The 22816-nt window shown below is 38.0% G+C and overlaps 1 pseudogene across 1 annotated transcript in view; it reads right to left on the reverse strand.

The window, feature by feature from the left end:
• The window catches only part of LOC306956714 (ubiquitin carboxyl-terminal hydrolase 48 pseudogene), a 198690-nt pseudogene extending 176077 nt beyond the window's left edge, over nucleotides 1–22613 (reverse strand). The window contains exons 1-2 of the transcript in view: nucleotides 22365–22613; nucleotides 4680–4850 (exon numbers count right to left, since the gene is read on the reverse strand). The product of the transcript in view is annotated as a ubiquitin carboxyl-terminal hydrolase 48 pseudogene (transcript). The remainder of the gene's footprint in view (nucleotides 1–4679; nucleotides 4851–22364) is intronic.
• Nucleotides 22614–22816: the final 203 nt, after the last annotated feature.

Below are 22816 nucleotides of genomic sequence, written 5' to 3' on the forward strand. Positions count from 1 at the left end.
TTTAAGAGGTTTTGAAGATGAAGCATGTACTTAAGTGCCTGATGATGGATTTATGTGAATAATACTAAACAGACATTTTTGTTATCTGATTTTCAATACGTGAGTAAAAAAAATATAAATATAATATTTGATCTATATTTCTGAAATATAGCCTCTAGTAACTGCAACAAGTATAATTAATCACAGTGCACTAATTCTTTTCAGTGGGCTGCCCTGGACTAGGCTGTACAGCAAGTAGAACTCCTGAAAATACACTTGCTAACCGTTAAGCACTCCAGTGTATAAGTGGTGAGTAGCATGGTGGAATGCCCTGATCATTAATACGCAGACAAACATTGAGCTGATTATCAGAGATACCCAAATATTTTAATTATTCATTCTGGAGATATATATGTTCCCTTTCTCACATTATTGCCGCACCTTCTCTGTCTCAAAGTTTAGGGGTAAGAACAAAAGGAGTGAAAATGTGAGAACACGCGTCAGAATCAGAGTTATGGGAAGTACAAAGGGAATTTGTAATAAATAAATGGAGACAAAAACGGAATAAAATTGGTAGCAGGCAGGAGAACAGTTATAAGTTGCAGTAAGATATTTTCCATACATATTATAGCTAATTATAGCTAATTCATGATTAGCCTCTGTTGGAATTCAAGGCAGGAATTGAAAACTTGTTGTAATAATCTATTAATTCAGTTAATAGCATCATTTTAACTTCCTGTTAGAAAGATAAAGTGGGTTAAACAAATCCAGAGAAGAAAAGATCAGTTGTTTAATTGTAAGATAATATAAAGCCAGGCTTTTAATACTACTTTGTGCATATTTGAAAAGAATCTTGGTAGTACTGCTATTACATTTGTATGCTACCTCTGTGCAGTACATATACAAGTATATGCTTAAACAAACAATGGAATTTTATTTACAAAGAAGCTAAAATATTGATACAAAAAGTATTGTTATAAATTACTGGTTATTATAATTACAAGTTATTAAACACATATACTAAAGTTTGAGACATGATCGCAGGTGATTAAACATGAGTACTGTTCCAAAAGTAATAACTCTTATTTTATTATGTTGGCCCACGATATCAGAGGTAGATGATGATGGTATGGCAGTAGAGGTTGAACATTCCCACTAACATTGCATTATATTTTGTGGCTGTGACAGATGGCAGCAGAGGGGCAATGTTACAAAATGGCATCTGACATAGAAAACCATATGAAGCAACGGTGTGGAATTGAATTCCTTCATGAGGGAAAATATAGCACCCACTTATTGATGCTTGCTGAATGTTTATGAAGATCAAACAGTGGATGTGAATATAGTGAGGAGGTGAGTGATGTGTTTTAACAGCAGCAACAGTGACATGAAATATAAGTTTCATTGTGGATTTCCATGAAGATTTTTAAGAACGTGGCATAGAGGCACTTGTTCATTACTAGTGAAAATATATACCTAAGGTGGTGATGATGTTGGAAAAGGGTGTTTTGAAGCAGAGAATTTGTTCTATCAAGTTCTACTGTGCTCTTTATGTTTTTGTGGTTTCAATGGAAATAAATAGGAGACATTATTTTCAAAGTGACCTGCATGCATGATACATAACTCATAGCTGTAGTAGTTTTAAAGAATGTTCTTTGGAAATAATAAAAAATTGTCACATAGAATGTATTTTAAATACAAAAAAATGCATATACTTCTATGGGTTTGTATATTGATTGAATTATAACTTTATAAACCCTCTGTTTAAACTCCAAATTATTTTCCCTTGTATTATCATATAAAAAATAAAAAACAACAACAACAAAAAAACATAATTCAGTTATCAATCTGTAAATCATAGAAGCATAGAATCATAGAATGATTTGGGTATAGGCAGGGACATCTCCCACTAGACCTGATTGTTCAAAGTCCCATCCAGCCTGGCCTTGAATGCTCCCAGAGAGGGGGAATTAACAACCCCAATGGGCAACACGATCCAGGGTGTCACCATCCTCACAGCAAAAATAATTCTTCCCAAAATCTAGTCTAAATCTGCCATCTTCCAGTTTAAAGCCACTTTCTCTCATCCTGTCATTACATGCCCATATAGAAAGTCTCTCCCCATCTTTCCTTTAGGCCCCCCTCAGGAGGTGGAAGGCTATCTGAGGAGCCATTTATTTGCAGATTTTAGATTGACTGAAAATATTAGTTTTCAGATCCATGGAACTGATTATTTATGTGACAACTACTTTGTACAGAAGAGAAATTTCAACAAGATTTGATGGAAAAAAAATTCAATGTCACCTTTAAGTTTAAGGAATCAGTGAGGACTTCAGCTTTGGTCTTGGATTTATTCAAATTTTAAAAGCTTATTCTATGAAATAAAGGATATTATTATTTAAAGTAGCTATTACATGCATTTAATCAATTTTGAAGCCAAAATTTACCTTTCCCTAAACCGTAATGAAAGTAAATTAATATTTGAAAAAATGTATCAAGTAAATAAGGGTTGATTTTAAACAAAGTGAATCTGAAATATTCAGAATGATAGTTACTTACATTTAGGTAACAAATTTAATCACAGATCTGGAGTATGACAATTTTAATGCACATGCATTAGCATATTCTATATTCAAGTAGTCACCATGAGCCATGAAATATAAATAGCATGTGACATATGAATCTATCCAAATATTGGGAATATAAAAGAAAAATATACTAAGAAATCCCACTTTTATGCATATTCCTTCTTTATAAATAGTTTTTTTCTTATGAAATATTTCTTGTGATTTCTCTCACCCAAGTTTAGACACTTGTGGTGTGCCAAATCAATTTCTGAATCACTCACCCATTCCCCTTTTCATGGATAAAGGCTTGAATAGTCCTATCTGTATGGATCTCTGAATCATAATTATTTTGTTTACTACAAATTATTATTTTTTTCTGCTAACTTCAGTTTATTATTCAGTGTTCATAAGGTTGTTCATATCATTGCCAAGACTACTAAGAACAAAAGTGCATAGCAACAAGGTCAGTAGCAACCCAGTATGTCAACGGTGTTGTGGAAACGTGCAAATAAGCATCACTAAGAGGACAGGGAAGGATTTTATTCTCCCACTTTCCAAAAACAGCCAAGATGTGCAGTATTTTTGGAATCAATTGACTTCATAATATCATAAGTTTACTGTCTGAAGGAATTTTTACAGTAAAGTAGAAATTAATGTAGTTAATTTATCATTTAGAAATCACATAATTTCAACCAGCAGTCCAGCAATTCAATCATCAGGGCAGAACGTGTTTAAATCCTCATCTCCTGGAAAATCCACTGAAGCCACTTATAAAATAGAAGGATTATCTTATGAACAAATTTTCAGTAATGGTACTGTTGAGTACTTACCTAAAAACTGGTTGTAATATCTAAAGAGAATAAAAGAGAAGACAGAGTCAGAATATGCTTAGATGAGTACAGTGGAATGACAAGACATAATGGCTGCAAGTTGCAGCAAAAATCCAGTTTGATATAAGAAATATAATTTCAGAATGAGTTAGTAAGGACTGGAACAAGTTGCTTAACAAGGCTGTGAAACATCCATCTACTAGAACTTTCAAATTTGACGGGGAAGGAGCTTGCTCATTTTGATGTAAATTGAAAGCTAGTACTGCTCTGAGTAGGAGGTTGGACTAGATGATCTCTAGAGATCCCATCCAAATGAAATTATTGCATGAAACTACAAATGTATTGTCTGCTTCCTGTTGGAGTTCTGAACAAATGTATTTTCCAGTCATTGGCTACTTTTATGCATTAAAAAAACTCTCTGATTTTTTTTGTTTGTTTTTACCATGTATGAATTTGTAGACAATTACTTCACACCATTATATTAGCTATACTTTATTAATTTCCCAGTTCTTGAGCTTTTTATTTTTCTCTTTATCATTTAATATTTCTATATTCTTCTTCAAGATGGTCACCAAAACTATCTGTAAGTATACTTGTAAAAGTCTGTTAAGTGCTGAACACAGAAATAGCCTTCCCTTTTCTGTTTTAACTTTTTTTTACTTATGCATCTTGAAAACATGTTCACCTACTTAGCTACAGTGTTGCCTAGGGAGCACATGTTCAGTTAATTAGCTACTATTTCCTCGAAGTCCTTCAATGTCACTGTACACCAGAAGACCATTTTCTATACTGCAGGTGACCTATATATTTTGCTCCTTGCTGTCTGCCCTTTCATTTGGCTGTGTGAAAACACATACTGTCCAAAGCAAAATCATTTTCCTAAGCAATCTAAGATAGCAGACTTGGTCTTTCCTCATTAATTATCACTCATTAATTATCCATTCTCAGCAAATCTGACCACATAATTGATGATGAAGTTAAAAAGCAAGAACTAGCCTATCAGTGGTACACAGTTAAGCATGCAGTTGTATAATTACTATTTGAAATATATTTTGTGGTTTGTATTTAAGCTTTGTTGATTTTGCACAGTGATATTTTATTCAGAATTTAATGAAAGAGGACAACTGCTTCATAGCAATTTAACTTGATTATATCAGCACAGTTATCAATGACAGTGCTTAGCAAGACACCCTCCATCATTTATCAGCAATCCTGGTAATCCAGAGACATCCCAGATGACTGGAGGTTTTTTAATATGATGCCCATCTAAAAGAAAGGCCAGAAGGAAGACCCAAAGAATTACCGGCCTGTAAGCCTGACCTTGGTACTGAGGAAGGTTATGGAGCAGATCATCTGGAGTGTGATTATGAAGCATGTCTGGGACAACCAGACGATTAGGCCCATTCAGCATAGGCTCATGAAAGCTAGGTCCTATCTGACCAATCTGGTCTCCTTCTAGGACCAGGTGACCCACCTGGTGTATGAGGGAAACGTGTATGAGGGCAGTTGTAGTTAACTGAATGGGCTGTGGCAGTCGCCAGGGTCAACAGGGGCCCCTTGGCCCCTGGGAAACCATGGCAACAAATGTCTTGAAGATAAGAGAGAAGAACAGGTTAGACCAAATAAGGAGGAAACAAGACATGCCACATGTCCATTGGTCAGAGATAATGGTAGTAGCCCTAAGGCATGGGGAAAGTTTTAAGAAGGGTGTGCTCCTTGCAATTAATGCCATTTTGCCGCTCACCATATTGGTGTCATGAGAAGCGTGCGAAACTTACCGGGGCTGTCAGAACACTTTCACAAGGAGACTTCAGTCAGGGTCACCAAAACAAAGGCGACAGGCAGTTGATGTAGTCTACCTAGTCTTCAGCAAAGTTTTTGACACTATCTTGCACAGCATCAGTTCATGGCTTGGACAGATACATTTTTTGCTGGTAAGGAATTGGCTGGAGGGCCAGACCCAGTGAGTGATAGTGAATGGAGTTAAATCCAGTCATGAATAGTGTTCCTCAGGCCCTCCCCTGGGGCATGTACTGTTTAATATCTTTATTGATGGTTTGGATGAGGGGATAGAGTGCATGCTCAGTAAGTTTGCAAATGACTCCGAGTTGGGAGGAAGTATTGATCTTCTTGAGGGTAGGAAGGCCATACAAAGGGATCTCGAGTCGACAGGCTGAGGCAAAATGGATGAAGTTCAACAAGTTTTGGTCCCTGCACTTTGTTCACAATACCATGGAATAGTACAGGTTTGGTGCTCAGTGTCTTGGAAGATTTGTGGCAAAAAAGAATAAGAGGGTGGGAGTCAACAGCAAACTGAACATGAGCCATCAGTGTGCCTAGATGGCCAAGAAGGCCAATGTTATCCTGGCTTGTATAAGAAACAAGAATAGTCAGGGACATGATTGTCCCACTGTACTCAACTCTGGGTTGAGTACACTGAGTACTGGGTTCTGTTTTGGGCCCCTCACAACAAGAAAGACACTAAAGCTCTTGATCATGTTCAGAGACAGGCAATGAAGCTGTAATGGGTCTGGAGCACAAGACTTATGAGGAGCAGCGCAGGGAATAGGGATTGTTTAGTCTGGAAAAGAGGAGGCTCAGAGGAGACATTATTGCTCTCTACAACTCTCTAAAAGGAGGTTGTGGCAAGATAGGGATCAGCCTCTTCCACCAGGTAACAGCTGTAGAACAAAAGGGAATGGCCTTAAGTTGCACCAAATGAGGTTCAAGTTGGATGTTAGGAAAAAAATTATTCTCAGAAAGAGTGATAATGCATGGAACAGGCTACCCAGGGGGGTGGTTGAGTCACTGTCCCAAGATGTTCAAGAAGTGTGTAGATGCAGCACAGAGGATCATGTTTTAGTGAGCATGGTGGGGGTGGGTTGATCTTTTAGACTAGATTATTCTAGAGATCTTTTACAACCTTAATGATTCTAAGAGGAATTATAGCTTTTAATTTCTAATGTGCAAGCCAAGATTGTACTTTTCTAGTTTTCAGATCCGTCCAGTTCAAAGCCTGCCTGCAGAAACTGCACATTTGTAATTAAAAGCAGATTAAGGTAATTTTGTACTCTCTTGTCTGTTGCCCACTAATTTTCTTTCAAAAGAAATAGCAGCACACTTCAGGGATCCAAGTGAACTAACCACTTGGATAGATAGAGTCCCCAGTAAATAACACAGTAATAATAATAATAATAATAATAATAATAATAATAATAATAGACATTATTACACCTTTTTCGTACTAATCTGGTAATTGGATTGATCTTTTCTGCTTAACAGTGACAAGGAAGGTAATGTTTTCTGAGAACAGAGATCCTTGGAGTTACTTTTCTAATCAAGAAGAGGATCCAGATTGCCAATGCTTTAATATTTTCAACAGGCACTTTTCATTTATTAGTAGAAAAGCCTGGGACTATCCATCTGAGGTGAGTACTAGGCTCCATGAATAGCAAAAAGCAATAAGTATTTTGGCAGACAGTATACAACATGCACAGCGTAATAATACAAATCATGCCCTAAAATCTCTCTTTTTTTTTAAAGATGAATAGTAAATAAGATAACTAGCTCAAGTATAGATATCACCACTGTGGTCATCTGGACTAACATTTAGAAACCTAATGATAGATCTGTAGTGGTGTCCTGTGGATTACCTAAGACAAATATGGGAGCCTCACAGGTATGACACAAGGTATATGGGGGATTCTAGTGATTCTGATTTGGTAGCTGGAGGTTGTACCATAATTACCCATGACTTGTTGTAACAGCTCCAACTGACTACACTTAGACAGCTGGCTTACACCCTTAAACAGTATGAATCCCATTCAAGCTATTGAATATATTATACTCTAATTTTCTCTTCACCGTTTCATAGCTCCTGCTACCTGTAAAATCACCTGGCCAAAAAACATTGATTCAATAATTGTATTATGTAAATAGTACACATTATTTTTTATAACACAGTAACAGGGTTGTAGTTTCATTTTGCAAAAATTTGATTTTCTCAGTAGAATAAACTGTTGAGCATTGAAGTTTATTCACTGCTTATGTCTGCTTAAAGCAGTGCAACATTACTATTATCTCTTCATTATGAATGTTACATATAATTTTTTGTGACACTAATACAAACCTTGGGATAAATATTTTGCTTTTCCTTTGGGATATATCAGCTACTTAACAACTGAAACAAAAGGAAGCAATCTACATTCCACAGTTCATGCTTATTGTTCAGCCTATTGAATAAATGAATGCATCTCTTAAAACCTGATAAAAAATTAATCACCTTTAGGATACACAAGACAATACCAGCTTCAGTACTGCATGCATTTATTTGGCATAGAATTACTGTATAATGTTTAAAGACAGCTGTTTCTCCAAAAGCCAGAGAAGGCAGGACAGATGGATGGGCAGAGGGATGGCAAATTCCACAGAGGTCTTTATCATCTGCTTCCCATTTCTGAAAGGTAGAAGATAATTTACATTGTAGAATGGATTACATTATGCAATCAATGTAACTGGTTTGACTTGGTAAACAGATCAAGTCTTTTAATACTTGACTAATGCATCTGCCCTCTACTGACGGAGATCTTTTCTGGCTTTATATTTTGTAATGTCCAAAAAATACTATTTCAAGGGCACCAGCCTACTTCTCTTCAGCAGATACTAATCAAACAAACATTAAAAGCAACCCACTTGACAGTTCAAGATACCGGAAACAACACAAAGTCAATGTTACCTTCTTGCATATCACTTCACTGCCCACACGGCAATTTATTATTATTATTATTATTATTGCAATTTATCAGTTCTGTTTGTGCCATTTATATGAAATGGGAGGATGAATGGGCCAGGCTTTTTTGTAATAAGATTTTTCTCATTGAATACTGAGGTTTCAATATAAAATTATAGTTTATAAGGAAGAAAGCAGCCAAATGTGATATTCTGGAAAATTACAGAGTAGTTACTTGGGACATAAATTTATTATTATGTAGCCATGTACAAAATAAGTACTCCTTCATTCTCTGTCTCTGAATTAAAGCAGCTCTGTATGGTCTCCTTGTTACTTAAACCATGATTCATGAAGTCACCTTACCTACTGCATGGAGGTAAACAAAGCTATGCCCAGGGGATACAAGATACAAAGCACACATGAGAATCCAAACAATAGAGTGCTAATGCACATAACCACATGGCTGAGCTAAGACTGTTCCAGCACTCCATGCACTCACAAGTGTTTAAAATGGCTGTTACTTGCTTTAAAGAGCAAACTCTTTCAGACTAAATATAGAATATGCACATTGCAGTACCAGTTGAGACTCAAAAGGCTGACACCACTCCAATTTTTCTTCAGTTTTTACATGCAACAATTCTTATCCAAGAGAAAAGAAAAAAAAAATTCTTAATTGCAATTGCAAGGGAATACATAAATAAAAAAATTATCCCACATTAACAATGATTCAGGTATTTTCTTTATAAAAAAAAAAAAAAAAAAAAAAAAAAAAGAGGATTAAAAAACAGCTAATTGCTGTTGTTTGGTTTGGTGTTCCAGTGTCCTAGTTCATGTTAATTCCGATGTGTTTGTGGCAGAATTCTCATAGAAATAAATGATTAAGACATAGTTTTCAAACTTTCAGCTGTGAATTATTATACATTTAGATTCTTTGAGTAATTAAGGATTGGAAAACTACAAACTATGACAAGATATCTTATTGTTGAAAGAGTAATCTATACTGAGATGGGAAAATGTTACCTTGGGGGCAGAAGAAATGTATGAAAAATTAGTAATAGAGGTGCAAGATCCAAATACAGATGAACCAATCTTCCAGAAGGCTAAAATTAAATTATATATTAAAGCAGTTTAATACTTTTTGGAGGATTTGAAGATTCAGGGTTCTTCATTACAGGCACTTGACAGTATTGACAGCTGAACTAAAAGATCTCAAATACCTTTGAGACAAACATTGGTTAATGTAGCTTGGAATGGAGGACACAAGGAAAGAGAAATGCTAAGAAAGAGGAGAGAAGAACAACAGATGGTATAGCCAAAGTAGAACCAGCAGCTCAAACTGCAAGGGAAACAAACAAATCCCAAAGGCTGTGAGTAATAAATTTGCACAGTGGGGAACACACTGTTCTGGAGAAACTTCAGTCGGAAAACAAACTGTGCATCAGACCAAGGCATTGTGTTTAATGCTAGTTGTCCTAGTTGATTTTCAACAAGCCTTAATTTTTTTTTTCTCCTACAAGTCTGTTTTGAGATTTGCAAGCAATTTAGTATGATGGAAGCAATATGCTGATTCTGAGTCAGCTGTGAATAATGCTCTGCTTGACAGTAAATGTATGCCTACTGCCAAGTTGTGAGTTGGTGACCTGGCATCAGGTAAGGTCATATGTGAGCACTCATTTTTGAAAAAGAATTGACAAGGCTTGGTTCTAACTTACAATGAAATAATACTGATGTGAAATCTGTTTTATAATAGCATGAGAAAAGTATCAGAGGGGCAATCTTGCTATGCTAGCATGTTGTTTTCATCTTGGTAAGGCCACATCTTCCCTTCGTGTAGTTTATACTTCAGCTTTAACAAAACCACTGTAGTGATATAAAACAACAGGTGACAGGGTCATATCCACTGACAAAACTTAGCCTGTGATTGTAGTGCTCCTAAACAAGGTGGCTACAGCTCATGCTCATAACACAGTTGGAAAGTGCCCTAGGAGATAAAACAACGCCCTTGCTGTGATTGGTACTTTGTTCTGAGAAACAGAAAATTGTAGTAAATTGGAGGCTGTTAGATAAATTTGGTCTGTATGCATAACATGGACAAAAAATGTGGCATTACATGCTGTTTGAGACCTCACTTCTTAGAGTAAATAAAAGTACTGCCAGAATATAAAATATAGTCCAGCCAGAAAACTAACTAAGAAGATTCAAAAGTCCTGTGTTAATATGACTGCACAGAACAGAATAATATAAACAAAGACAAAAGCATACAAAAGAAAGAAAATATAAACAGGCAGGCCATCACATGACAGAGCGTGAACATTTTCATAAGAAATAAAGATTTCCTATCAGAAATAATTCTGAGTACACAAACTAAAGTAGAATTTACAGATTTTTTTCTAGAAGAATTCACAAAGAATTCACAATACATTCAGTACAATTTCAGTCAGGATAATGTGAACTTTATCAATAGACCATTCACTTCACCTGCACAAAAACGGGAGAGACGTAGGAGCTGTAGGAGTCCATAATTTACTGAACCAATTTCTTAAAGCCAAGGAATATTTCCTAAGGAATCTCAGCTTGCTCTAGATACATATGTTAAGGCCATTTTTCATTCCATATGTCCAATTCAAGATGAGATAAACCTCAACATCCAGCCTTTACAGTGTTATATTAATATGATCCCAGCTGATGTTTGTAGTTTGGCCCACTTCAGTTGTAGAGACTGGTAGGTAGACACCTAGATATTTAACACTGAGCTGAATCCTACTCTGATATTTACTTCATCTGATATTAACACAGAATTATGCTTCTGTTAGCTAACGTGCTCCTGACACATCACTGAGTACTTTAGACAAATTTAAAGGGATAAAATACAGCAATGTAAGGAAAATATGCACTATTTCAGACTGACAGCTGGAGAACAGGTGAATACTCTTGCAGATCCACTTGACATTAGATACTTATTTAGACAATTAAGTTGATTGTGGGGGCCTATGACATTGCTACTTGTATTACAGCTAATCTCATAGATTACTTTATGGAACTGATAGTGAACTGAAAGAGGCTGACACTTCTGAAATGAAATTTGTTCTTCTGAAACAGTATCTAAATTAGGTCATAGCTGTAAGCTATGAATGCCTATAACTCTCCACTGACTACAGAGGAAATTAGGATGATTTAAGATAAAAGGGGACATTGACAAAGAGATTAGTTGAATCATGCGGTTTACATCCAAGAGCAATTCCACCACAGTTTAAGAAATTATGAATTTAGGGTCCCATTTCTGCCCTGTTAAAATCAGTACTTTTTTTGGGCACTTTTTAAAAATGGGGATGAAATTGGAGTAATATTTTCAATTGATAGGAAATTTTTCACCAAAATAGTAAATGGCAACTCTGATCTACAAATGCAAGCACAGGCATTTTATGATGATAATAACAAGTTCTTAAGGTTATATGCTTTTAAAATCTTTGCAGAACAAGACAGAATAACAGCAGCATGAAGTAGGGACTGAAATTACAGAATTTCATGCATTAGGTGCCAGTTTTAGAAGCTCAATGAGTGGCAGAAAAGGCCCTCATACCTGCAAATAGCCAATGTACTACCATGATCTAGAGAGAAAAAGACTAAGAGAACAGTGGGAAACTACACACCATTTAATTTACCTATTTTTATTTCCAGAGTATAGTAAACTATTTCTAGTGTTCCAAAGGATTGGAAAGAGACTTAGAAGATAAAACACAGAAGGACCACAGACAGTCACCACGGTCTTACAGAAAGGCTATCTGTTGTGTACAGAGAGCTGGAACATTTGCAGTTCAGTCTGCCTGGATGTAGAGAACAAATCCACTCACAGTAAACACCCTCTACCTGGCTTTATGGTGCTTATTTCAGATAGTGTTGTGTGATATACAGAGGGATTCATAGACATCTGGGTCAAAGAGCATGGCTTTCAGTGAGTATATCACATCCTCTATCATTCACCAGCCTGTGGGAAAATTAATGACATGGTGGACTGTAGCCTTTAAGACTACACTGAGAACAGTGAGTGCTGAGACATTCAAACACTGGGATTCACATTTAGCAAAAACAACCTGGTTGCTAAAAATTAGCAGATCTGACAATCAAACTGGCCCTTTTCAATCAAAATCCATCTATCCTGGGCAAGACAGTCTGGGTTATTCCTCCCTTGGGTAAAGATAAGTTTATCTATCTGTTAGTCTGCCTTTGCTCAAGGACCTAGGTTTATTTGATGGATGATGTGAAATGACAGGAAAGTCTGCTGCATGCTTGAAGGGTATTTGATTTTGGGTGAGAACAGCCAATGATTTGAATTTTGTGATGTTAACTGCTAAATAATGCTGCATTGTAATCGCTATTATGGTTGTTATATGACTTATCAATAGTATTAGAGTAAGAGTGGAATTAATGAAAAAAGTTTTTTGCTGGAACTGAACAAAAAGCAACAGATAGACATCCAGATAAGAGCAGTGGTGCTGAAGCCAGTACTTGTTTCACCATACAACAATCCAATATTATATATAATTTTTCTTGCCTTAAGGGCTGTTGTGATGGAGCTCAAAGTCAAAGACTAAATAAACTGAATGGATTTATATAATATATATAATATATTAATAATAATTAATATTAATATTATGTAATATAGACTAAAGTAATGATATTTGTATGTATCTATCAAACAGATGTACTAGAAAGTGTGGGACCTGAGCAAGAGATAAACATTATGGAATAAGTAGTGAATATTGTCCTGGTTTCAGCTGAGATAGAGGTAATTTTTTTGTAGTGGCTGGTATGAAGTTGTACTTTAATCTAGGAGAAAAACAATGTTGATAACACACCAGTGTGTTATTTGTTGTTAAGAGGTGTTTATGCTCACCCAAGAACTTTTTGGCTTCTCCTACTGCCCTGCTAATTAAGAGTACACAAGGAGCTAGGAAAGCATATTATCATCACTGTTATCACCATTATCATCTCTTCTTTTTCTGTCCTATTAAACTCTTTTTATTTCAGCTCAAGAGTTTTACCTTTTTCCAATTCTCCATTCAACCTAGGACTTGTGAGTGAACAGCTGTGTGGTGCTGAGCTGCTTGCCAGTTATAACCACAGCACTCCATGAGTGGTATTTGAGAATCTAGATATTAAACTTTTTCTCCAATAACTACAGTAATCCCTGGGGAATAAAGTATTTTCCCCTTCAGTTTAACTGCACCGCTTTCTGTTCAGAATAGTTCACACATCCTTACACTCTCTTAGCATGATTTTGTATTTCTGTATAAATGCCAAATGGAATGGAAAATGGAATGGAAAAAAAAAAAAAAAAAAAAAAAAAAAAAAAAAAAAAAGAGAGAAAAATTCTTTTTTCACTGCATACTTAATATTAGAACCTATTCCTATTGAACATGTTAGATCCTGGGAATGTTAATGCTGCTGTTGAGTTACTTCTGAATTCTGAACTGTCTGAAAAAAAACTGTCTCTGAGAGAAACAAACTGAAACTTTTATTGAAGTGTCAGAAATCACTTTTTCTTCAGTCGCAGTCAACTAGTCAAAAGAGAAAGTCTGCATAAGACTTTGAGGAAAAATATGCCCCAGAGTCCCCTAACATACAGTGTCTACTCACTGTTCCATACCCTCATCATACTTACTCAGAATGCAGAAATATATGTGTAAGCAAATAAATAACAGAGATCCAAATTTTTAAAGTAAGTTTCTCGTGTTTACATTTACATTTTGAAGACAAAATCTGGAGAAAACTCTATAGCTCACTTATAGCCAAATAGCTTTATCACTACTTGCCACTTTGCTGTGAAATGAATAGGCTGACAACACAGAAGCAATATTGCTAGGAATGTATTTCGTATGTGTATTTCTGCCATGAGACTCCTGTATGCAAATGTCAGTGGAGCCTATCAAAAAAAATTCCATGCAGTACTGGTAGAAGTAGAAAGAAGTTTATTAAACTTTAAATACGGTGTATAGTGATGGTGGACATTTCTGAAACATTTGCTCTCGTGCAACTTACTTTTTCTTCACAAAATTATCTTCGAATATGTTTCAGAGTTCAAAAAATTACCACCAATGTAGTGGTTACTTTAAATGTCATGATTTCATGATTTGAAATCTCAAACAATTCAAATATAAAATTTCTGAGATTATAGAAATATGCTAATAATCTTTTGATTTACTATGGATATTTAGAATTTCCTGTTTCCCCAAATTTTCCTGGCAATCCACCTTTTCCAATTGAAAATCTGGTCCTGGAGCTGAGAAGGCTCCAGGGGGGGCTCACTGTGGCCTCCCAGTACTTGAAGGCAGCTTACAATAATAGAATAATAGAATAATAATAGAATCATAGAATCATAGAATCATAGAATCATAGAATCATAGAATCATAGAATCATAGAACAGCCTGGGTTGAAAAGGACCACAATGTTCATTGAGTTCCAACTCCCCTGCTATGTGCAGGGTCACCAACCACCAAACCAGGCAGCCCAGAGCCACATCCAGCCTGGCCTTGAAGGCCTCCAGGCACGGGGCATCCACAGCCTCCTTGGGCAACCTGTTCCAGTGCATCACCACACTCTGTGTGAAAAGCTTCCTCCTAATATCTAACCTAAACCTCTCCTGTCTCAGTTTAAAACTATTCCCCCTTGACCTATCACTATCCACCCTCATAAACAGCCATTCCCCCTCCTGTTTATATGCTTCCTTCTATGAGGTCTCCTTGAAGCCTTCTCTTCTCCAAGCTAAATAATGCCAGTTCCCTCAACCTTTCCTCACAGGAGAGGTGCTCCAGCCCTCTGATCATCTTAGTGGCCCTTCTCTGGACACACTCCAAGAGCTCCGTGTCCTTCCTGTACTGGAAACCCTAGGCCTGGACACAGTTCTGCAGATGGAGCCTCAGAAGAGCGGAGTAGAGGGGGACAATCACCTCCCTCTCCCTGGTGGCCACCCCTTTTTAGTGCAGCCCAGAACACAGTTGGCCTTCCAGGTTGCAAGCTCACACTGCTGGCTCATGTCCAGCTTCTTGTCCACCAGGACCCCCAAGTCCTTCTCTGCAGGGCTGCTCTGAAGGAGATCTTCCCCCAGTTTGTACAAATAGCTGGCATTGCCCTGACCCAAGTGCAACACCTTGTACTTGGCCTTGTTGAACCTTATTCTGTTTTCATGGACCCACTTCTCCAAACTGCCCAAGTCCTTCTGGATGGCTTCCCTTTCTTCCATTGTATCGACCGCCCCGCTTCATTTCGTGTTGTCCACAAACTTGCTGAGAATGCACTGCCCAGGGTGTTGCAAAAAGATGATCTTTAAGGTCCCCTCCAACCTAAGCCATTCTACAATTCAATGATTCTCTGATTCAGATTTTATAGCAGCCAGTGAAAATTTTACTGTTATAACCCTTGCTAGTAATCGTAGGACAATACAATTTTGTCTTTTCCTTTTCAGTTGTTTGGATAGACATTTAGTGTATAATCTTAAAATATATTTTTTAAAAAAATCAGTAAAATAAAGAGCCACTAATCAACTGTTGAATTTCAAGGAAGGGAAAACGATGAACAGATTAGGTTTACTTCTACACTTATTCAGTTTATAGTTGTGATTTTGTTACCAGTCTGTAAATTCTGTTATTACAAAAGCATGAGACTGAGTTTGCCATGACTTTTCATCTTCTTCTTAATTAAGTCTTCTACCAGGGATTGTCCCATTCCAAAATGGCATTACATAAATCAGTGTGTCCTAGAATTAACTGTTACAAACAAAATAATCTACCTATAGTATCTGTATGATTTTTAATATATATTTTTTTCCATTCAAAACTAGAATGAAAGCCAAAATGTTCCACCACATTGACAGCATAGCTTCACAGCAAATAACTTTTTTCTAGACTATTAGAAAGAATAAAACACAAAGAGCCTTTAGCAACTGAAACTTCTACCTAGATAGACTAAATCCAGCCTCAGATTCTTCTCACACACATCTATGTTCTTAAAATAAGCATCTAATCCTAAATGGTAATCACCTTATGCTTCCTCTGTCACTAGAAGAATTAAAACTTATCCAAAAAGAAACAAGCTACCAGAAAAGTCTTTCTCTTACCATTACAGGATTGCATTCCTAATTTAAGCAACTTGTTACATGCCTAAATTTAGGTGAGTTCAAATCAGTGCTCAAAAGAGAGATCCTTCACTTTGCTCCGCTTTTCCACTTTGCTCCATAGCTCCACTTTGGTCAATGCTGTGAATGTTTAAGCTTGTTTTTTAATTCAGTTTCCCTATATGAGTATGTCATTCCTTGCAAAGAAGATGCAATTGCTCACCCTTCACTTTGGGTTGAAATGGTACCAGGATACTAACATTTACTGTGGCTATCAAATGAGTTATCTATTTCTACTTTGCCAGCAAAGTAATCTAAGGATAATGTGGGATCTTCCTTTCAGCATCCTGGGGGCAAGATAAATAGCTTATGTCATAATGTAGTTCACAAAGTACAAGCCTGTTAATGCAAGTAAATGTCTGCTCAGAAAAAGAAATTAACTAATGATTAAGGGTCTCCTTTCACGGTAAACCAGAATTGGGTGAAAATTGGATTAAATACTTTTTGAAGGTACATAGAGAATGTTTTTGACCAAGACTCTTTTTTTCATGCTCTTTTCCTCTGCATGAGAAACTCCAGTAAGTACAGTATTACAGTAGGAGCGTCACAATGAAGGCCTGGGGTAAAATTACTGATGGAAAAGTGATCTGTGATAAATGAGCAGATGTGTAGTATCTGCTGCCTTTTTGCACGTGCATTACATTTGTTTTATTTGTTTCCCTCTTAAATAGCAATGAAAAGACTTGTAATAAAATGGTCAATTCAAACTCATGGAAGCTCACAAGAAATTAAGTTGTGGTTCACCCTGTAAAGTTACGCTATGTGACCAATAAGGGTAATAAGGGTATCCTTGTAAGGATAGCTGTAATTCATGCCCACAGGTGTAGGAAGAAGCAAACCAGAAATGCTATATACTGAAATCTCTGGACTACTAAGTGCCCTATAAAACAATCATATTACTGCTACAAGAGCCTCTGATGCCTTTCAGCTGTGAAATATGCAAGACACTTGACCATTCTTAGTTGATGTTTTGAAGAAAACGCAAGTGTTTTGGGTTCTTGTGACTCAACACAGTAACAGGTTAGAGAGGATCCAGTTCTGAATAGAGTCCAACAGTTCCCTAGGCTTGATGATGCTAATTAATTAAAATGCTACTCAGGGAATATCTTGGTAAATAATGTGCATGTGTGTGTGTGTGCGGAGGGGAGGGAGAGGGGATTATATTTGAAAGCATTTTACTGACACAACCTGTTCCTTATTTGTTCCCCTTACTAAACTGAACTTCTCATTGCTTGGTTGTGTGGTGCTTTTTTCTTCCCATGACACAGTGTTATCCTAGAAATAACTTGGAAGATTTCATGATTTTGCTTTGTATTCAATGGCCCAGTAATCTCTAAAAGCAATATATTTTAGTTAAGATATTAAACCTTCAATAAATATAAAATAATTTAGGCCAAAATTTTTTTTCTAACACTTTTTTCCCCTTCCTTTAAGAGAGAGCAGTTTTGGCTTATCCACTACAGAAGTTCAGATGTGTAAATGATCTGATCTTTTTTTTTAAATCTCGTGTAGGTACCTGAAGATTCCTAAAGTCTTTTTCACCCTAGATTCAGATATTCAAATACTTTTTTAGTTACAGAAGTGGCTTCAAGCATGGCTCATGATCAGTACCTGTCTAGAATGAGTTACTAACAAGACCTTATCTTCCATCTTGCTTTATAGAATCACAGAATTACAGGGATTGGAAGGGAGCTCAAGAGATCATTGAATCCAACCACCCTGCTAAAACAGGTATCCTACAGTGGGACACAGGCAGGTTTTGAATATTTCCATAGGAGACTGCAACCTCCCTGGGCAACCTGTTCCAGTGCTCCATTACTCTTATGGTAAAGATGTTCTTCCACATGCTACTAAAGGACTTCCTGTGTTCAAATTTTAGACCATTCCTCCTCATCCTATTGCTACACACCACTGAAAAAAGCCTGGCCTCATCCAGTTGTCTCCCACGATGGGAGAAGGGGACAAAACAGGCCTCACAAGAGATGAGCCTAGGGGGACAATGCTTGAGCTAGGGGTGAGGCAGATGACTCAGCTGAAGTGCATCTACACTAATGCTCACAGCATGGGCAACAAGCAGGACTTGAAAGCGATTGTCCGTCAGGCTATCTATGACCTAGTTGCTATTACTGAAACATGGTGGGACACAACGATGACTGGAGTGCTGTGATGGATGGGTACAAGCTCTTCAGAAGAGATAGACAAGGAAGGAAGGGTGGTGGTGGTGTGGCCCTTTATATTAAAGACCGTTTTGATATCGAAGAGCTTGGGGTTGGGAATGATAAAATTGAGTGTCTAAGGGTAAGGATCAGAGGGAAGACATCTTGGTGGGGGTCTGTTGTAGACTGCCTAATTGGGATGAAGAGATGGACGAGGCATTCTATGAACAGCCTGTGGAAGTTGCACAATTGCCAGCACTTACTCTCATGTGAGACTTTAACTGCCTTGATATATGTTGGAAATATAATACAGCTCTGGGGAAACAGTCCAAGAGGTTTCTAGAGTGTGCGGAAGATAGCTTCCTTATGCAGTTGGTACAAGAACCTACCAGGAGTGGTGCCCTGCTAGACCTGCTCTTCGTTAATAGTGAAGGACTGATGGGAGATGTGAAAATTGGGGATTGTCTTGGGCACAGCAACCAGGAAATTGCAGAATTATCTATTCTTGGAGATGTCAGAAGGGTGACTTGCAAAACTGCTATCTTGAACTGCAAGAGGGTGGACTTTGATCTGCTGAGTACACTTGTAGATGTGCCTTGGGATTCACTCCTTAAGGGTAAAGGAATCCAGGAAGCCGAATGCTCCTCAAGATGGAAATCTTAAAGGAACAAGAACAGGCTGTTCCTGAATGATGTAAGGTGAACTGTAGGGGAAGAAGACCAGTGTGTATGAACTGGGAACTACTGTTGAGGCTCCTGAAGAAAAAGAGTCTATGCCCTCTGGAAGAAGGGACGAGCTACTTGGGAAGATTACAAGGAAGTTGCTAAGATACGCAAGCAGGAAGTTAGGAGGGCAAAAACCCAGCTTGAACTCAGATTAGCCACTGCAGTAAAAGAGAATAAGAAATCCTTTTACAAATATATCAGTGATAAGAGATGAACCAAAGAGAATTTCCATCCTTTACATGATGCAGCAGGGAATGTGACCACTGAGGATAAGGAGAAGACTGAGGTCCTCAGTGCCTTCTTTATATCTGCCTTTAATAGGCAGATCAGTTATCCTCAGGGCACTTTACACCCTGGGCTGGAAGTCTGGGATGCTACACAGAATACACCCCCAGTGATTCAGTGGAGACAGTTAGAGAGCACCTCCTCCATCTGGAATATCACCATATCACCGGTCCACGGGACTGGATGGCCTTCATCCTAGGGTGCTGAGGGAGCTGGCGGGGGTGATTGCTGAGCTGCTCTCCACCATCTGTCAGGGCTCCTGGTTATCTGCGGAGGTCCCAAAGGATTGCAGGCTTGCTGATGTGACTCCCATTTACAAGAAGGGCCGTAAGGAGGATCTGGAGTACTCCGGGCCTGTCAGCCTGACCTCAGTACCAGCGAAAGTTATGGAGCAAATCATCTTGGGTAAGATCACACAGCATGTGCATGGCATTCAAGGGATCAGGCTCAGCCACCACAGGCTCGTGAAAGGCGGGTCATTCTTGACCAACCTCAACATCTTCTACGTCTGGGTGACCAGACTGATAGATGAGGGAAAGGCTGTTGATGTAGTCTACCTAGACTTCAGCAAAGTCTTTGTCACGGTCTCTTTTAGTATTCTCCTGGGGAAACTGGCTGCCCGTGGCCTCTTTCGGTAAGGAACTGACTAGAGGGCCATGCCCAACAGGTAGAGGTTAGTGGAACTAAGTCCAGCTGATGACCCATTACAAGTGGTGTCCCACAGGGCTCAATCCTGGGGCCCATCTTGTTTAATATTTTATTGATGACCTAGATGAGGGTATTGAGTGTACCCTCAGTAAGTTTGCAGATGACAGCAAGTTGGGAGGTGGTGTCAATCTTCACATATAGAAATTTCTCTAAAAATCTCAGAAATTTGCATAGTTGTCCATGTGTTTTGCCCGAACTGATAACGAAAGCAAGAAAGTCTTCACAGTGATTTGCAAAAGTATCTGAATAAGTGTACATTTATTTGAATTCCTTAGATTATAACTCACCTTCTCTTTCCCATAGATACAAATTAATCTTCATAGCAATAATTAATTTTCAGCTTCAAGGTTTAATAATACATTGAATGCAAATTCTCACCGGCTAATTAAATTTCATATTTGGGAGACCTGCAAACTCAGTTCCAAGATGTGTTGTTTCTGTTTCTTAAAACACTTATACTCTGAGCCTGTTCTTTCTTTTTTTCCTTCTTGACGGTAGGCTAATTGTTGTTTTAAAAGTGTACCTTATGTTCATTCTGATAGAAGATTCATTTGGATAAAACAGGATTTTTTTCCTCCCAGAGGCTTTATAAACTTTTCATTCTGCAGCAATAAGGAGATGAGACTCTGCCTTCGGGAAAGCTAGGGAAATCTTCACCTATAGCTATTATCAATGTTACTGAAGCATGGTCAGATGATACCATATTATTATGGTTAAAGAGATTAGTAACAAACTCAGAATGTGTGATGTGAATTCCTAATATATTTTCCTACTTAGACACATTCCCGTGGGCTTGATTTTGAGCTGGATCAGACCAGCATTTGCATTCTTCTTAGAGCAGTTTATGTCTGAGACATGTTACCTGATCATACCCAGATCTTTGGAAATGCAAAACCAAACCACAGCCCAGCTTCTCCTATCCTGCAAACTCTTTAACAGTGTTCCTGCTCTCCCCATGTGGTCTTTTCACAGTGCAATCATAATGTCCTTTTTTATCTGGGATAAGTACCATGGTATTTCAAAAGCAAATGTAGCTCGATGTTTTGAATTAGGAAACAAGCCCATATGGTATTGTAGGACAAATTCGGAGAGGCTTCATTGGGAGCACTGCACAGCAAAGGCAAACACTGCAGCCAAGTCCTGTAGTGCTGGTAAATTCTTCACTGAAAGAGCTGGAATGCAGTAAAGCTCTAAGGTGTGTTTGCTGTTTCTCAGATTTGGAGTGGGGAGAATTATGCAACTCTCCTCCTCAGGGGTCACTGTCCAAAGAAGCTGGAGCTCCTGTGCATGAGTGTTATTTCTAGAGAGAGAGGTCACAAAGGGACACCAGGCTGAACAGACATGTACTCCAATCTGGTGACTGCAAATTGATTGCTGACTCATTGTGATAAATAGTTGCTTCAACAGTAAATAGGCTTGGGAAACAGGTATCTTTCTTCATAATCAAAGCATATACAGAAAAACAGAAGCACCTTAACTTATAATTTGGCATTTTCTTTGTGGTAGTCTTGCTGTAGTTTTCCAGCTGAACTAGCTACTATGCTAGTCTTTGAGCTAATGTCATTTTATCAAATTCAGTGCTATGAAGCATTAAAAGTTCCCTCTAACATTTTAATTGGGGATAATCAGAAGTGTTTCCTTATCCAACAGTTATTCCATTGTTATTCATTTCCTATATATCTGATACTGGTTGTGAAGTCTTGAGTTTGAGCAGAATCAGCCACAGTTACACAGGTACTTGCTTCTGCACGAGAATCTTTGATCCTAAAGATTTTCTTTTCAGCTGTGACAATATAGGTATGATAAAGTGTATGTCATGCTTCCAGCACTGTGTGCTATACTCTAAGGACTACTTTGGCTACATGAAAGTTGTCCTTTGTGTTTGTTGTTGAAATATAATTATATTGGCATAATCTTAAATATTGGTTTTGACTTATTCCACAGGGTATCATAGGAGGAAAAAGACACTGAGCTAAAAACATTGAACCATTATTTACTGGCTAAGGACTTTCCTTAATGATTAAAAATTAATCGTGTGCATTGTCATTATTTAGTTATTGAAGTCTTTATTGTAGTGAAGCTTGAAGCCATGACAAACTGTGAATGATAGTGTGTAGTCCAAATATAGATCAAAAAATAAATAAAGGCTGGTGAAAACAGAAGAACATAGCAATAATGTTCAGTTTTTTAGGAGCAACCCTCGTAACAGCAAACCTTAATCTCACTGAATTTAAGCCCCTGGTGCAGCAGTGGACGAGGGCTGAAGGAAGTACAGCCCATGGATGCCCCCACAGGAGCAGCCCAGGCCAGAGCTGCAGCCCGTGGAGGGGTAGGAGGGCTGGGAGAGGTGTCACCCGTGGGGCTGTGCTGGAGTAGTGCCTGAAGGATGGGCTCCATGGGACTGAGCTGTGCCGGAGCAGTGCTGGGAGAGCCGAGGCCCATGGGAAGCCCTTGGAGGATCATTTTGGGAAGGATGGCATCGTGTGAGAGGGAGCCATGTGGTGCAGGTGCAGAATGACAGTGAAGGAGTGGCAGAGACAAAATATTGTGGACTGATTGCAGTTTCCATTCCCCATTTACCTGTTGCACTTGGGGGAGAGGAAGTGGGAGAGGGTGGGTGAAGGGAAGGTGTTTGTAGTTTTTAGTTCTCACTGCTCTAGTCTCTC

The sequence above is a fragment of the Tetrao urogallus genome (genome assembly GCF_951394365.1).
Source record: "Tetrao urogallus genome assembly, chromosome: 1".
NCBI lineage: Eukaryota > Metazoa > Chordata > Aves > Galliformes > Phasianidae > Tetrao > Tetrao urogallus.